The 15926-nt window shown below is 35.5% G+C and overlaps 1 protein-coding gene across 2 annotated transcripts in view; it reads left to right on the top strand.

The window, feature by feature from the left end:
* Positions 1–15926, top strand: part of LOC117109361 (cephalotocin receptor 1-like) — a 29530-nt gene that overhangs the window by 7237 nt on the left and 6367 nt on the right. The window contains exon 1 of one of the 2 annotated variants that reach the window (XM_033251674.1): positions 9840–9946. The exons of the other annotated variant lie outside the window; for it this stretch is intronic. The gene's annotated coding sequence lies outside the window, so the exon portion shown is untranslated. Of the gene's footprint in view, positions 1–9839; positions 9947–15926 lie in introns of those variants that run through there. 2 annotated transcript variants of the gene reach the window in all.

Raw genomic sequence — 15926 nt, 5'->3', positions numbered from 1 at the left:
TTAATAGTTTCTGAAGCTTACGACCGCTGATAAATTGCGTTTTAATGACTAGCTTCTTTAGAAATATCAGCCGATTAGCAAAATAATATTAACATCGGTACTAGAAAATACAATTTGATTTGACGAAGAAGCCGACGGGAGGGGGTTGTAACCTTTTCTCAAACCAGGTCAATCGTTGTGTTTTTCAAATGTTAGCTCTATGAGGAAAATTTACTGACATTCATTGTCAATACACAGGTGACATAATGATTAAACGTCCACCGCAATGGGAATCATTAATAACAGTACCCAGGGACTTGCACTGTACATTTTAGTTAACACATTGGACATTGAAAGAATATCAGTCGAATAGGAGTAATATGACATGTTCGCGAGAGTTCAGTTTACTTGGAGCACGCCTGTCTTGGATTTGCAGCGGGTTAATGGATAAACCAAAAATTGTACAAAAAAAATTAGCAATTATCGGATAGAACGGATGGCAAAATTGATGCATGATCAAAAGGTCGCAATTCATCAAAATATTTGATTACCTACAATCTTCTTTAGTGATTTTAATTTGTCAGATATGCACGCATGTGCAGTGATTCTAGAATAAACACATAAAATACCCTTATACTGTAATTACCGTAGTTGAAATACAGTATGATAACAAAACTGACGTCTTCAAAAATACATTATTTAATATAAGGCAGGCCTATAGGAATTTATGCTAATAACTGGTACTATTTCTTCAATTATTATACTTACTGCTGCTGTTTCTAGGCATATTACTACTACTACTTCTGCTGCTGCTGCTACTACTACTACTAATGATTGTAGAATAATCACATAAAATATGTTAGTACTGTATTAGAATACAGAACGATAAAAAAAGTGGCGTGTTCATAATTATACATTATTTAAAATAAGGCATAATGCCTAGGAAATTATACTATGACTGCTACTACTTCTTAAATATACTTACTGCTGCTACTAGCCATACATACTTGTGCTGCTGCTACTACTGCTACTACAAAAACTGTCATATGCTTATGTATTTTATTGATAGGCCTACTTTTCATGATTCTAATTTAGTTGTTTTCTCTCGTGATTTTTCTAAATTGTTTTTTGTTTTTACCAATCTGTTTACTATCATATATGCGTCCATTTACCTTAGAAGCTTGCCATGGTAACACGTCACAGGTGAGAATTTTCGTTACCATCCTCGCCTTTATACATCTGCCCCCTGGCTTGTTATTTTGAACCTTTATCGCTTCCGCACAGAGTCCTACCTAACTTGGCCCACCGACTGCCAACGAATCGATCTCCGCTCGTGGGAATGCTTGAGGACGAGGCGGTCGGTGGTAGTGTCTGCATTTAGCATTTAAAATGTAATCAGTGGCGCGCGACTCGTGTCACGTTGTGACTATCTACGGTCAATTGTCTACGGACGTAAAAAACGAAGTTTCCGTATCCGACGCACAAGGCATCTAACCCCTATGCCAGTGGATAATGACAATGACTGTGATTTTCTGGTAGGATAGGTGTAAAGGAAGCCATATTTTCGTCTTCTCTATAAGGCCTGTTTACACAATGACGATAACGATCAAGGATAAAAAGCTAAGAAGCAATTATCCACATACAAAATTAATGAAATAAGAAGTTTTCACACTAGCACAATTCGACAACGATCTATCGTGTATACGATGACAAAATAGTTTCACAAATCAAATCAATTGACGTCATAATCATGGGAAAATGGTAAAATCGTTTTTATTCCGATTCATAGTTTCCCATGATTATGACTTATTTGATTTGATTTGTGAAAATATGTTTTATCGTATAGGCCTACACGATAAATCGTTATCGAATCGATTAATTTTTTTAGGCCTATGAACAATTGGTTTCTATAGTTGACCGTTATCGTCATAGAGTAAACAGGTATTAAATCGTTAATTATCGAATCGTGAAAAAATTTCTCTTATTTCTTTTATTTTCAATATGAACAATTGCTTTTTAGTTTTTTACCGTTGATCGTTATCGTCATAGTGTAAACAGGCCTTAAATCTGCCCCTTGTTTTGTCAAGGTTACTTACAGTACCTAATAACTTAGGTTTGAACTAATTCAATTATTTTGAAGTGTCTTACGAGAGTGTCAAGTGCATTCAGGGTGTAAGCTATAGGCCTAATTTTTTTATAGCGGAATATTTCAGAAAAGAGCTAGGCCCCTGTCATTCCCCCCACCCCGGTCGTGAATGTAATGATTCTGGTGTTGCTCGTACCAATACTGTGATTGGTCTCCGCCTCGAGGGTACAGTTAGCTTTCTTTAAGGCACCTGAACATCAAGCAAGGGGAAAAGATTAATATCCTCTTCACTTGTGTCGCTATTGAACCGTATTTAATCATAATAATCTGAAGCGCTCCAAGTCGCGAAAACGTATCTCTCGATGCCATTGCGCACCAGTGTACCTTACAGTCATTACGGTATTGTTAAGGCCTGTTTACATGGGAAAATCATCGGAAAACGATAAAATCGTAGTAGAAACGATTTTCCCGTTTTCCCATTATTATGACGTCATTTGATTTGATTTGTGAAAATATTGTTTTATCGTATCGAAAAATCGTTATCGAATCGTGCTAGTGTAAAAACTTCTCCTATTTCTTTTATTTTCTATATGAACAATTGCTTTTTATCGTTGAACGTTTAAATAAGTGAAACGCTCTTTTTTTCTTTTTTGCTCCTAAACTCTGGAACTCTGCCTCAACAATTACGCATCATCTCTGATCCTGAATTATTCAAATCCAATCTTAAATCCTTCCTCTTCAAATAGCTCAACTAATGTGTTTTATTATTATTCATGATTATTATTATTATTATTATTCATGATTATTATTATTATTATTCATGATTATTATTATTATTATTATTATTATTATTATTATTATTATTATTATTATTATTATTATTATTATTATTAAGCTTATTATTAAATAAATCACTAAAGGCCAACTCAGACAGCGTCGGCCGACGCAGCCCGACCCGATTTATCGTCGGGGACAGTCTTAAGCCGTCGTGAGAAATATTAAATATGTTTAATATTCTACGACGCGACTGCCCCCGACGCACACCATCGCGTCTGCGTTTAAAAAAACTCACACAGGCCCGACAAATCGCGTCGGGCTGCGTCGTACGACGCTGTCTGAGTTGGCCTTAATGTATTATAGTTGGTCTGCAAAAATACTGGTTTTGGAAGTAAAAATTCACAAAAATGAACTTTTATATTAATTATATATTTATTATGAATAGTGTAACTCAAATTTTGAGGCCATAATATAATCTACAACAGTTGTCAAGAATGATTGTCATTTTAATTTTTCAGAGTTGCAAGCATACTAAAATTCTCGACTGAATAATCTTTTGATTTACATTATTTTGATGTCCCGAATATATTCATTTAGAACACCTGAGCATGATCTGATATAGGTCTATTTATTCCTCGTATTACAGTAGCGATGACAGCATTATCTTTTAATGTAGACCTATCTCCTATCACGTACAATAATGTTCTATTATTACGATTCAATTAGACAGATTATCTTGTGCGTGTAAGGTCGAGAACGCCACCGAATTCAAATGAATATCATATCAATTATGCCTACATTGATTCCAGCTGTTTCTATCGACTTTAACCTTGTGTATTCTCTACTATTGTGTTGGCATTACGTTATTAAATTAGCAACTTTGATGTACTTTTTATGCGGGATGACTGGGGTGTTATAGCATGAGGTCCTATTTTATTATACTTCCATGGTCATTGCCACTGTGGAGCAAAAACGTTAAGCAAGATGTTGGCTCTCAAAACAATTATGTTACAGTATCTAAAACACTTACAACTTGTTTTAAGCATTTTACCATGAAACGTTATAACGGATTCCATGCAGCACTGAGCCCGGGCTTTACTGGTTCTTAATCTTATATATAAAAAAAAGTGTAAATAGGCCAAACAACTTAAATACACATTCTTAATAGAGATTCTCTTCTTCACTTTATTCCCCCCCCCCCACACATTCCTGTATTTTACTTATCCCCAATGTATATTCCTACCAATAAATTCATAATTCTTTGTACTGTTGTTATTCATTGTTCTTTTGTTTTGTCTTTGATTGAATTAGGCTAAGTGGGACCCTTTATACCAGTATTCTGAAAGGAGTATGGTTGAAATAACCACATACCCATTATGAAATACTCAATAACTTGTTTAGCGTCCACTTTTCCAAATTTTTTTAGAAGAATGGGTTCTCGACACAACTCAGAGCGTACTGTATCGCCTACCGGTACCTTGTATTGGTAAAATTTATACCTTGAAGCCCCCAAAATTTAGAGTGCACCACAAATACAATACAATGTAACTTTATTACGTAATAGCATAATGGGGAGGCCCAAAAATTTATAGACCAAAAAATGGTGAAATACTTTGGAGGAAGAAAATAAGATTAGGCTACTGTAAAAGCTTAACTATTTAAACGTAAGTTAGTTTTATTTTGGACCCCAACTGGGTCACATGGCCGCGCCACCTCAGATATAGTTTACTTATTGTACTTCTTACAAGTAATGTTTTAGCATGGAATGTATACACAGTAGTTCTACCCTGTCACATCAAACCCACCTTTGGCCCTACTCACTCGGTGTCCATTGGCATCGCTTTGGCACCTAGCCATAACTTACAAATGCACGTTTTGCTCGCTCGTTCCGATCTGGGGGTTTTACGATGTTGGATTTGGTAAAATGTTTGCCTACCTATCCAATTCTCATCAAGAATCAAGCCACATATTCGAACCTGCGATCTTTTGTTATCAAGACAAGCATCTTAAACATTATTATACCACGAGTGTAAATAAATAAATAGTACCAAAAATGCATTTGTAGTGTCCAGTTGAACCAATAAAATTGATCAATAAATATATATGTCTGTTAAAAGGTTTTTACAGCAAATTCTTTAGCTTTCGATCATGATTGGATGAGAAACAGCGGGTAGCTTTTTTTTTTTTATTAAATCGCCACTGACGATGTGACGTCTAGATGAAACTTTTATATCATAGAGTTTTAACCCACTCATTTTTGTAGATACACGGTAGCGGAATTCTCGCTGAGACTGTGCAATTAGATTTTATGATACCTGTCCGATGCAGGTCAATATTGCTGGCCAGGTGTGCAAACCGCTGGACATCATTCATGTTGAAACGCACTGAATTATGCAGAATATAGTACCTGGATGGGCTTATGCGGAAATGTTGATTCTGAAACTGACACGACAAACTGTTGAACTAAATGATGGATGTATTCTGGTTGTATGGTAATGACTTTTACGACAAACATTATTCATTGATCATCCCTCGACTTCCGTGTGAATAATAATATTATTGCAATGACGAAGGCGTGATTTATAAATGTGTAATGACTATATGTTATGACGTAATTTTGAACCCATAGTTACACCATACAATCATGTTAGAAATGCTCATGGGGCCTATCTTGCGCTTCCCAACTTGTGGTTGTCTTTGGTTAAAGCGCATGCACGCACCTGCTGATGTTTCATAATGCAATGTCCGCGCGATTATTGGCGTGTAATCTTGAGAGAACTACACTAATGTAGAGCATAGGCCTAATGTGATATGGAACATGCGTGGATTACTGTGAATAGCGACCGTAAGCATGGACTGCTGAGTTGCCCGGTTTAATTTTACAGAACATGAGAAAGCTATGCACCTGTATTATGAGATAATCACTACGCAAGTTTCGACAGCACAGCGTGTCATCACGAGATATGTCCCACTTCATCGGAATTATTCACATAGTAAGACAAGATATAGATCAAAGCGTTTGCAGGTGAAATTGTAGACCATCCACCGTTTCAACCCGCCCTGGTCTGGTTATGAACAAATATTGCCATGTGATATGGTAGACATGATATTTTTCGGAAAAATGGCTTCAGAAAATGGTCCCAGAAAATAGCCCGGTGAAAAGTCCCCGGTTGTCGGATAGGAAAAAATGGGTACCGCTTATGGCCCCGGTAAAATATCTCGATTAACAGTAAGATTTGTAAAAATGGACCCCTTGGTGTTAAAATGGTCCAGTAAAAGGGGTCTGATTGAAAGAGAAGTAAAACGACACCCACTGCTGTAAAAGGGCCTTGTAAAAAAAGGCCCGGCCCCAAATAAAAAAACAAAGGTGAAAAATATCTCCCCCTGCTGTAAAAAATTTCCTCGTCATTTGACAGATCGCTAAAACTGCCTTAATTGGCAGGCCTAAAGCTGGTCGAATTGCATGGTAATAAAATGGTTTGTAATATTCAGTTTTACAATAATAATAATAATAATAATAATAATAATAATAATAATAATAATAATAATAATAATAATAATAATAATAATAGGCCTAATAATATAATGATAATGACTGACTACAGAATTTCACAATAATATATTTAAATATATTTTTAGAATTATTATAGACCTATTGATTGTAATTACACAATAATAATTGCGAAAAACTGAATTACGATATATAGTAGGATGTACATCATAGTCAATATTACAGCTGAAAATATCCATAATTGACCGATACTATCCTTCAGGTGACAAAATGAGAATGACAAAGACCGATGCTTAGGTATACACATCTGATAGATGAATAGACTTTGAGTTAGTATAATAAAAAAATTATTTACTATAGGCCTATAAGGTTATGATGAAATGAAACGCTGACAGCTAAATCTCAACACCTGAACATGTAGCTTAGTATAACATCACCCATTAATACATACGGTACGGTATGAAATTACAAAAAGGAATGTAACTGTGAACTAGGAAAGAACGGGAAAAAATAACGCTTATTCGAGAGCGGCGTTTATTCGAGCATTTACGGCATTTACGGTATATAAAAATAACTACTACTACACTGAATATAATTATTTAACTGACTGTTACTGTCCTGTAGCCAACTACCTCGAATTGAAACCCAATGTGTTTAATCTCGAGAAGAAGCCAATCTGGAATTCAAGCCCCCTTAAGTTAATAAAACGTATGGTAAGGCAAAAATGAATTGAAAATCTTGAAGTTCTACACATTAAGATTCTAATTAGCTTAATAAATAGTATTCTATACAATTTGCCTAACATATTAAATTACATACACTCTTACAAAAAAAAAATAAAGAATTTGTTCCCAGTTAGTTCACAATTGCAATTTCAAGCCGAATGAAAACGAAAGCAATTCTTGAAAATTCTATGGTTTAAATTCCGAGTAACTTCCTCTGTACCTGAACTTGTGCTATTACTGGTGATCCGAATTCGTTTACCTCTCTTCTTAAGGAAAGTTTTATATTATATTTTTGAAGGACATTATATGCTCATTGTTAAGAAGGATTGTTCATTGATCAATATCAGGGATACTATAATGAAAAGTTTTAAAATAAAGGGCGTTCCATATATACTATTGATCATGTATATCGTTAGTCTAAATCAAGCCAGAGTAAATCTTTAAAATGGTGCTGCCAGATTCGTGTTATCAGATCGGTGGTACCAGATTGGCGCTATCCAATTAATGATACCCGATTGGTGCTACCATATTGGTGCTACAGATTGATTCTATACCAGACTGGTGCTACCAGATTGGTGCTACCAGATTTGTGGTACCAGTTGGTGCTAACACTAAAATATGGTGCTAACAGATTAGTGTAGTGAACTACCAGATTGTTGCCTCCAGGTTGAAGACGTAAGACACAAGATTACTAATGTTAGGGATTCATATTATGGTGCTTTAAACCATGATGACAAAGTATTATTCTTGAGGCCTTATGTTCTACTTATTTCACATCGTAAAAAAACCTTTCCTGTAGTTAGAATTATATGGCTGCTTATATTCTTCAAAATATCCCGTCCGTAACAAAAGATACTGTGGAATTAACCCATAGCCTCAGGTGTTACCTTCATTCTGTTTTATTTGTAAGCCTGTTAATATTTTATGGTCTTTTTATACTGAAAGTGAAAACTCAGATGTGCTAGGCTGAAGATTTCTCATAAATTGTTAATGTAGCAATAGGTGATACGTATACTGTAACCACTCAACTCCGAAGTGTTTCTCGTGAATTAATGGGATATAGAGCTTTCGGATTAGATTGACAGCTAATGATATAATATCCTGACTTTATGCACTACAGGTATAAGCGCTCACCTCATCAAGAAAGTAAAAAATTGATTGGATGGTTGCGATTTAATAGTATACTACGATCTGCAATTGACTTGCACATACGTAACCAGTGTTGGCGCTAGGTTTGCCTGACGGAAGCACGAAGACTATGAAGGGAGAGGTACAAGCAAAGCGAACAGATGGACATGGGGGAGAGGACTGCTTAAGGCCCTGGTGGGTCCAGGGGCTAGGCCTCGCTAAGGTAAAGAGGAAAGTCACAGTCGAGCGGGCCTGGAAATGTAGGGATTTGAGAGGCTTACTTACTTATTTGAACCTAAGTAAAAGTTAATAGGCCCGGCTCTACACGATTTTCAGCAATAATAATGGTCTGAAATACAGAAGCGTCGAAATCCAAGATGTATAATTTAGAAAAAACACTGTACTATACTTCCTACTTCCTAAATGAAGGTAAATGCACTACAGATAATATCCTTTCCAACACATGCCTATAGTATATTCCATATATCAGAATTAATGAAACGAATCAATACAGGAATCACCCTAAAGAAATCAAAATTTCAAAGTACTATCTCATGTCAAGCACTCAGGGCTTCGGGCCTAGGCAGGTTTGTCTGCCGCTAGCACTACTTTTATTTAGTTAAGTGTGAACAAAATGTTTGTAGGTATGCACATTAAAAATGAAGATGTCATGTTTCGTATTTATTGCAGGTCTATTTATTGTGCTGTAAACCTGCCTCTAATGAATACTGTGGGTAAAAAAAATACGCGCTGCATATCGTATCAAGGACGCAGAAATGAAAACTTTCATTTTTTCAACAGGCGTAACAAGGGGTTATGAATTCATTGTGTCTTACTTGAATTAATAACGTGACGAAATTTATTATGACTTTACCTGATTAGAATATCAGATAAATAGTTTGTGTGTTAAATTAGACATGGCTTTGATATTTCATCATTTAAAAAAAAATTAACGAGAAAGAATTATTAGTTAGTTAGTTAGCGAGTCGAGTGGCCGAGCGGGAAAGCAGGGGCGTCGCTATTAGACAGCCTTAATAAAATCGTGGCGCTGGTTCTAGCCGCTCTTCGCCTATGGTTCGGTTGGTATAACCAAGTCTTCTCGGATAAGGATTTAAAATTGAGGCCCAGTGTATGCACCTGACTCGTGTGCACTTTTAAGAACCCATTGCATCTTTCGGAAGAGTAGGGGGTTACCCCGATGTTATGGTTCATTTCAGCCCCTGTCGTGTAATGATGTGAACATGTAGCTTGTAGAGCCTCTTTACGGCTGCTAGTCACGGACCACGCCCATACGCAATTCAGCACATTGACGTTGTAAATTATGGGTTATTCTCCTACTTTTACCTTTATTATATTGGTTGTTAACACTAAACATTATCATAATTAAGCTTGTCCATGAATTGCCGCCACTTAAAGTACACTTTTCTATTCTTCTTTAAAATCTGTAGGCCTAGAGATCCGTCTGAATTGTTACGTCATTAAGATAACGAATAAGGAAAAATCTTTCTTTTCTGTTCTTCGATTCTAATGTATGCCTAATGTACGGTACGTCTTCGATATATTTCAGCTATGGAATGTATGATTTCCATAAAATCGCTAGAGTTTCCCTTTTTTGACTGCAATCCTAACAATGCGTAGTTGTTCGATTCGACCGGCCAACGAGCGTCACCGATTGCTAGCTGTCGCCGATAGCGTAGAGCAATTTTATGGAAACAAGACTTAACACATCACATTTATACTGTAAGTACGGGCTAACTGGCCTGACGTCTTTAATGTGTATACCTGAAATAGGCTACACTATATCAATATCTTTAGAAATAGATAATATGTATTATGTATTATTTACGGCATGAAGGAGGAGTAGTAAGGCCCTTCTGGTGGTGAATTGGACAGTACACCGGGAGACAATCCACTACTGCGTTCTTTAATGTGCACATGGACAATAATGCGCATGGGATCAACGGCTAATCGTCTCACCCGAAAGACGGTTCGCTATAATAACTTGCCTTTCAGCCCTAGCTGAAGCACAAGGAGAGCAGCGATGGGAATTTACCTAGAGATCTCCACGGTTTAGCAAACACACAGTGGCTACCACCATTATAGCCGACTGAGCTAAGCTGTTCTCTTTGTATACTTTTTAGTTTTATATTATATCTACATGATTAAATGAAATAATTTGATTTCATACAATGGCAATAATAACACTACCAGAGTGCGTGTTCTGTGTTAAAAATTTATCCTTGGTACCGGCCTCAAAGGGATTTTGGCCCCGTGAATTACTTTCCCCTTCTTCTGTACTTGACGTCCGTATTGAACACGGTGCTCTCCCGTGGCAAATACGGTACATTCGACCATTGGACGCCGAATTCACTAGCGTTAAAACTGTTGGTCCATGGGACAAATTTTCAGCCCGTGTGCTAACTTCACATGGGAATTTAGACTGACTGAGTGAGAGAAATTCACAAGGGTCAAAATTTCTGGGGCACAAGTACTTTACATTATACATTACAGTGTCATTTGAATTGTAGGCCTACATTAATTAGGTGGAAAACCGTACATATCGAGGAATCATCACGATTCATTAATAAATTAAATTATTCTAATTTAGAGCTTAAGGTACTTAATTGTTATTTTAAAAGATTTGTCTGAATATATTGTTGACAAATATTGATGAAAACAGGGAGATGAAAATAATATTGTTATTGATTAAAACCTAACATTTGAGCTTAATGGTACTAAATCTTATTTGCTAATATTTTAAAAGATTTATCGGATAATATTGTTGGCAATCATGTATCATCAGAACTTTTGCACAAGAAAATGAATATATATAATAGTAATGATAATAGTACAATAATATATATAGGCCTAATACGGTAAAATTACAATACAAATATAACAATAACATTATAACTTGCGAATTTTTTCGATTGTTTTCAAAGTACTGAGTATTCAGTACATTTCCACGTCAGGTAGGGCAAAATTACACCTACACATGTTTCTCCTGACGCAAATCCAGTTATTGTCTATTCCATCACGACAATAACAATTACTATCAACACTGCAATACCCGCTGCTTACTTGGACTCGAATTCAACCCTGGCCATCAGGCGCAAGCTCGGTGGTCTAGAGGTATGATGCCAGGCTAGTGATCTGGAGATCGTGGGTTCGAGTGCCACCCGAGAACAACTTGCGAATTTTTTCGCAATTGTTTTCAAACGTACTGAGTATTCAGAACATTTCCACGTGAGGTAGGGCAAAATTACACCTATACAAATAACATTAAAAGCCAGAGCTTTCATACAACACTAGTCCTCCCTCAGTAGCAAAGGCACAGGCATCTGTATAACGTTAATAATCCTAATGCTACTGCTAATGGTGATAATGACATCGATACTAAAAATAATGATAATGATAATGATGGTGACAAGGACGATGGCAATAACAATAGCCATGATGATAATTGTTATTGTATTGTTAAACTTAATCTGAATGGATGCTTTAAAAATGTGATTTGTGAATCTGATATATGCAGTTAAAGTTAAAACGATCTGAGTAAGTATATAAAAGAGTCGATGATTTAAGGAAATTAAGTCACGATTCTTAAAGGGGAGGCATTATGGATGTGTGAACCACTGTACATTAGCCAATTGTAGGGAGGTCTTGATGTATTGATTACTAAATGATATGTCACTAATAATTAAACTGAAAACGTCTAGTTCTCAGTTAGTTGATTAGTGGGCGCCGATCGCACCAAGATATATTGTTGCGTGGCGATTGCTCGACAGATCAGTTTGCAGTTGTACAGTAAATGAGCACGAGTAATGACCGTCTCGTGGTGTATATTAGCAGATCTCGCTTGTCGAACAGAGTATCCCATGGCAGGCATCATCACAGTAGTATGTTTTCAAATTATTCAGAACAAGTTAGTAACAAGCTCTAAAGATATTATGTTTTTTTATTGCATTGTACAGTGTATAGCGCTATTACGTTGGTTGCATAACATTAAAACCCATAGAGAAACAGAATATTTTCTATAACATAGTTTTATCTTTTCTATTGAATTTGTTTATGTTGTTTTTGCTTTTATATTTTTGATACTGAATGATATTTCAATAATGGCTTTTGCCAAGAAAATAACAAATAGGCCTAAGTGAGGAAAAGGTGAAGGAATGCAAGTTGGTGAATCGAAAATCGAAGTCACAATCAAAACGAAAACAGGGACGCTGTTTATAATTTACCAGCATTTCAGAGACCTGCATAACCCAGAGTGACTGTGACTGTAGTCAGTCAGTAATCAGCTGTCGAGAAGACAACGAAAGCTACGAATCCACAATTTTATTTATTAAAAAAACAAAGTTATTCTACAGAATTTCATTGTAGATCATAATCAATTATAAAAGAGGTTCCCGGAAAGCATGTGCAAAAGTAACCTAAACGGGAGCAAATTAATAAATAAAGGTACAATTACTAAAATATCGTGTGTTGTCAAATTTAAACTTTAAATAAAACTTTCAATAGATTTAATTATAACTGCTTTGCAACTTCGAAGTGCCATAGCAGGATTTACAGCTCTAGTGATCCCCGATTGTCTGTTTCAAATGGCAACAATTTCCCATTCACAGCGGTGTAGATCTTCCGTTGGATTTGGTCAGGGCTTTATCCGATCGCCCAAGTAGTTTTGTATGTAACTTTATGTAATGAATGTCTTCATTCCCCCCCCCCGATTGCACTTACAGAATCCATATTAATTACCACGTTGGTGTAATCATACTTTGGTATAAAATACTAAGGTAGGCCTAATAGTTTATTTCTAATGTCTTTTATTTTCAAATATAATGTAGGCCGCCTTTAAGTAATCAATTTATCTTAATGTAGTTTCGAATTATTGCCAATGGATTTGTAAGCGGAATGTCCAAAATAACGTATAATCTGGATATGACAGATAGCATCGTAAACAATTCGTCCCAGAGGAAATCTTCCGAAATGCATGAATCGAGTCATCATTTTCATTGGCCGAAACGAGAATGTTAGTAATAGTCAATGGCAGGATTCATGTCATTGTGCTAGGAGTATAGGTAATTATGACTACCAGATGACAAAGTTAAGGCGTTCCTTCAATATTGTCTCATGCATCGAGCTGAATTCCTTCTAGTGGGTCTAGTCTATACGATACACATTTAATAATGTAAGAAAAAACAAACACGAATGAACAACATAATTCAAAGGTATATTTTCATGTCTCTAATAAACAAACACACGAGTCAATTAAGATTTCGGATAGCAATTAATGCTGTAAGATGAGAAACTAGAACTTCGCTATATCACGAATAATTACATTCTTGGACATAAAACGACGTGTAATGTTTTGAGTCAACGTAGCTAATGATAATAACTTTTAGGCTATGAAATTAGAGAGCGCAGTACTTCCGGTGCTGTTGCACTGCCATATATTGTTTTATGTGGAAGTTAATCATGATTATTCTTATCATGAAATGTCATAAGTCTCCGTAAGCCCACTCATCTCCGGCGAGACGTTCATGTGTCCATTCTCTGTATTTTTTTACTGACACTCAAAAATCTCGGCCTCTGTTTTCAAGATCACTAATAAAATCTTTAAAAATAAATAAAGTTAAACAATTTCTAATTTGATGGAGGTCGAAGTTTATTTCAGACTTGTTACTACTTTCTTAAGAAAAAAAAATCGTAATGATTGGGTTAACTAGCTTACTTTAGTAAATTAACTTATAATAAAGGACGTGGAATTGTTTTTAGTCGTAATTACATTGATATAGGCCTATGTATAATTTAGTTAAAATAGACAATACTTTAGGGAATATGAAATAGTGGTAGCAATTAAATTGAACAGGGGACGAAACCATATAGCACGGTCAGCAAGTCTTTAGACAAAAAACAGCAACACACGTGTCGCATAGCAGTAGCTTTCATGAGATATGACTTACGTTGAACTTTTTATGTATCGGGTGCTTTAAACAGGTTATCTCATAAGGATGAAGTCATACTTAATTTCAAGTCTGCAGTTATCGTTGAAAATAAAATATCCTTATAGACCATCATGTGATTAGCGAGATGCAGAGAACTTCATTGTATGTCCTCGCTGACCGGTAAGTACGTGGGGGGAATACATCAGCTTGTGTGGGAGTTCATTATTCCAAAATTTAGAGCCATATAATGACAGCCTGCATGGCATTTTGCCACAAACTTCGGTTTTTAAACATTTTTTTTTTCACTGATGATATTACAAAACTTAACTCATAAAACTTATTAATAAAAATGCTTACGACCAACTCAACACATTTCTGGATTTTAGTAAACCTTTTTTAACATACTGATCAATTTTTACACTTATGCACATAACCATATTCTTTCCTTCGTTGGTGCACAGAGTTGAATTTTATTAGTTATTAAGATTGCGGTTTGAGGTATTTGCATCGAATATATTACCTTGGTATAAGGGTAAAGCAAATATTTGCACGAAGGTTTAATATTTTTAAACCGTCGTGGAAGTTTTAATATATTTAATTAATGAATACACATTCAAATAATGTACCGTAAGTTAAATTTGAAGGCGTTGGACTTCAATGGTATCAATGGTAAACATTCGTGAATTAACATTTCGAGCATGCAGTCTTCAGTCATTTATATTCTGAAGAAACATCGACATCGAGAAAAACAAGTAACCTAGACTCTGCTCTAGTATATGTATGAAATTAAAACGTGTCCTCTACATTTATTATTAATGATTTGTTATTCGAAAGCTACAACAGTCGAAACTAATAGAGGTTTTTTAAAATGTCAAAGTATTCAGGAACTTCAATATGTACTTGAAAAAAATGTTTTAATTGCTGCTGTGCGTAGACTTCATTATTTGGAAAAATGCCTAGGGCACAACCGTAGTATTGCATTCCGTTTTTTTAGCCAATTAAGTTGATGAAGATCCTCAGGCTTCTACGACAATTTTAAATTATTTTCTCTCGGATTAAAATGTTTTTATAAAACTTGTATCTTAAAAGTAATATTAGGCCACTGGCCTCGAGATCTTAAGGTTTGATGAATAAGAGTCAAATAAAATTAATCGTAAATAAGTTAAGAAGAAAAAAGCAAAATTTGCTTCAGTTGTAATAGGTAAAGAATGTTTAATCTTCAAACTTTGGTCATGGTCATTATATCAATAATAGACTATAAAACCCAATGTCAAGCGTAATGTACCTTCGGGATGCCAATGGAAAGCATAATTAAGGCGGAACAACCTCACATTGTTGATTTGAATGTTACCAGTGCTGACATTATTATAAAATAATGTGGCACTTTAGGCCTACAAGAGCATTCAACTTACCAAGCTTATTTAGAAACAGTAGTTTAGCTGTCCAACATTTTTTTACTGAGGATAAGGTGATCGGCACGGACGACCATGCCGATAGTCATTTCCATTTACTGAGGAATTTATATCATGTCAGAATGTTTACATTGATAAATGTTTCAAAAAATATCCGATGCATACTTTGTCTTGTATTACTCTCCAGTTTAAATAACAATGGATTATAGAGCTCAGCATTTAATGTTCACACTATATAACAAATAGCATTGTGGTCGTGCATGTCGCATGCAAGACCACAATGATAATGATGATAGGCCTAATAGTAGTAATGATGATAATGATGACGACGACTATAAAGACGATGACATGACCATAAGGATT

The sequence above is a fragment of the Anneissia japonica genome, unplaced genomic scaffold (genome assembly GCF_011630105.1).
Source record: "Anneissia japonica isolate Jap-2015-1 unplaced genomic scaffold, ASM1163010v1 scaffold288010_len917306_cov203, whole genome shotgun sequence".
Lineage (NCBI taxonomy): Eukaryota > Metazoa > Echinodermata > Crinoidea > Comatulida > Comatulidae > Anneissia > Anneissia japonica.
Note: the sequence above shows the minus strand (reverse complement) of the source record. Positions and strands in the feature narration are given on the sequence as shown.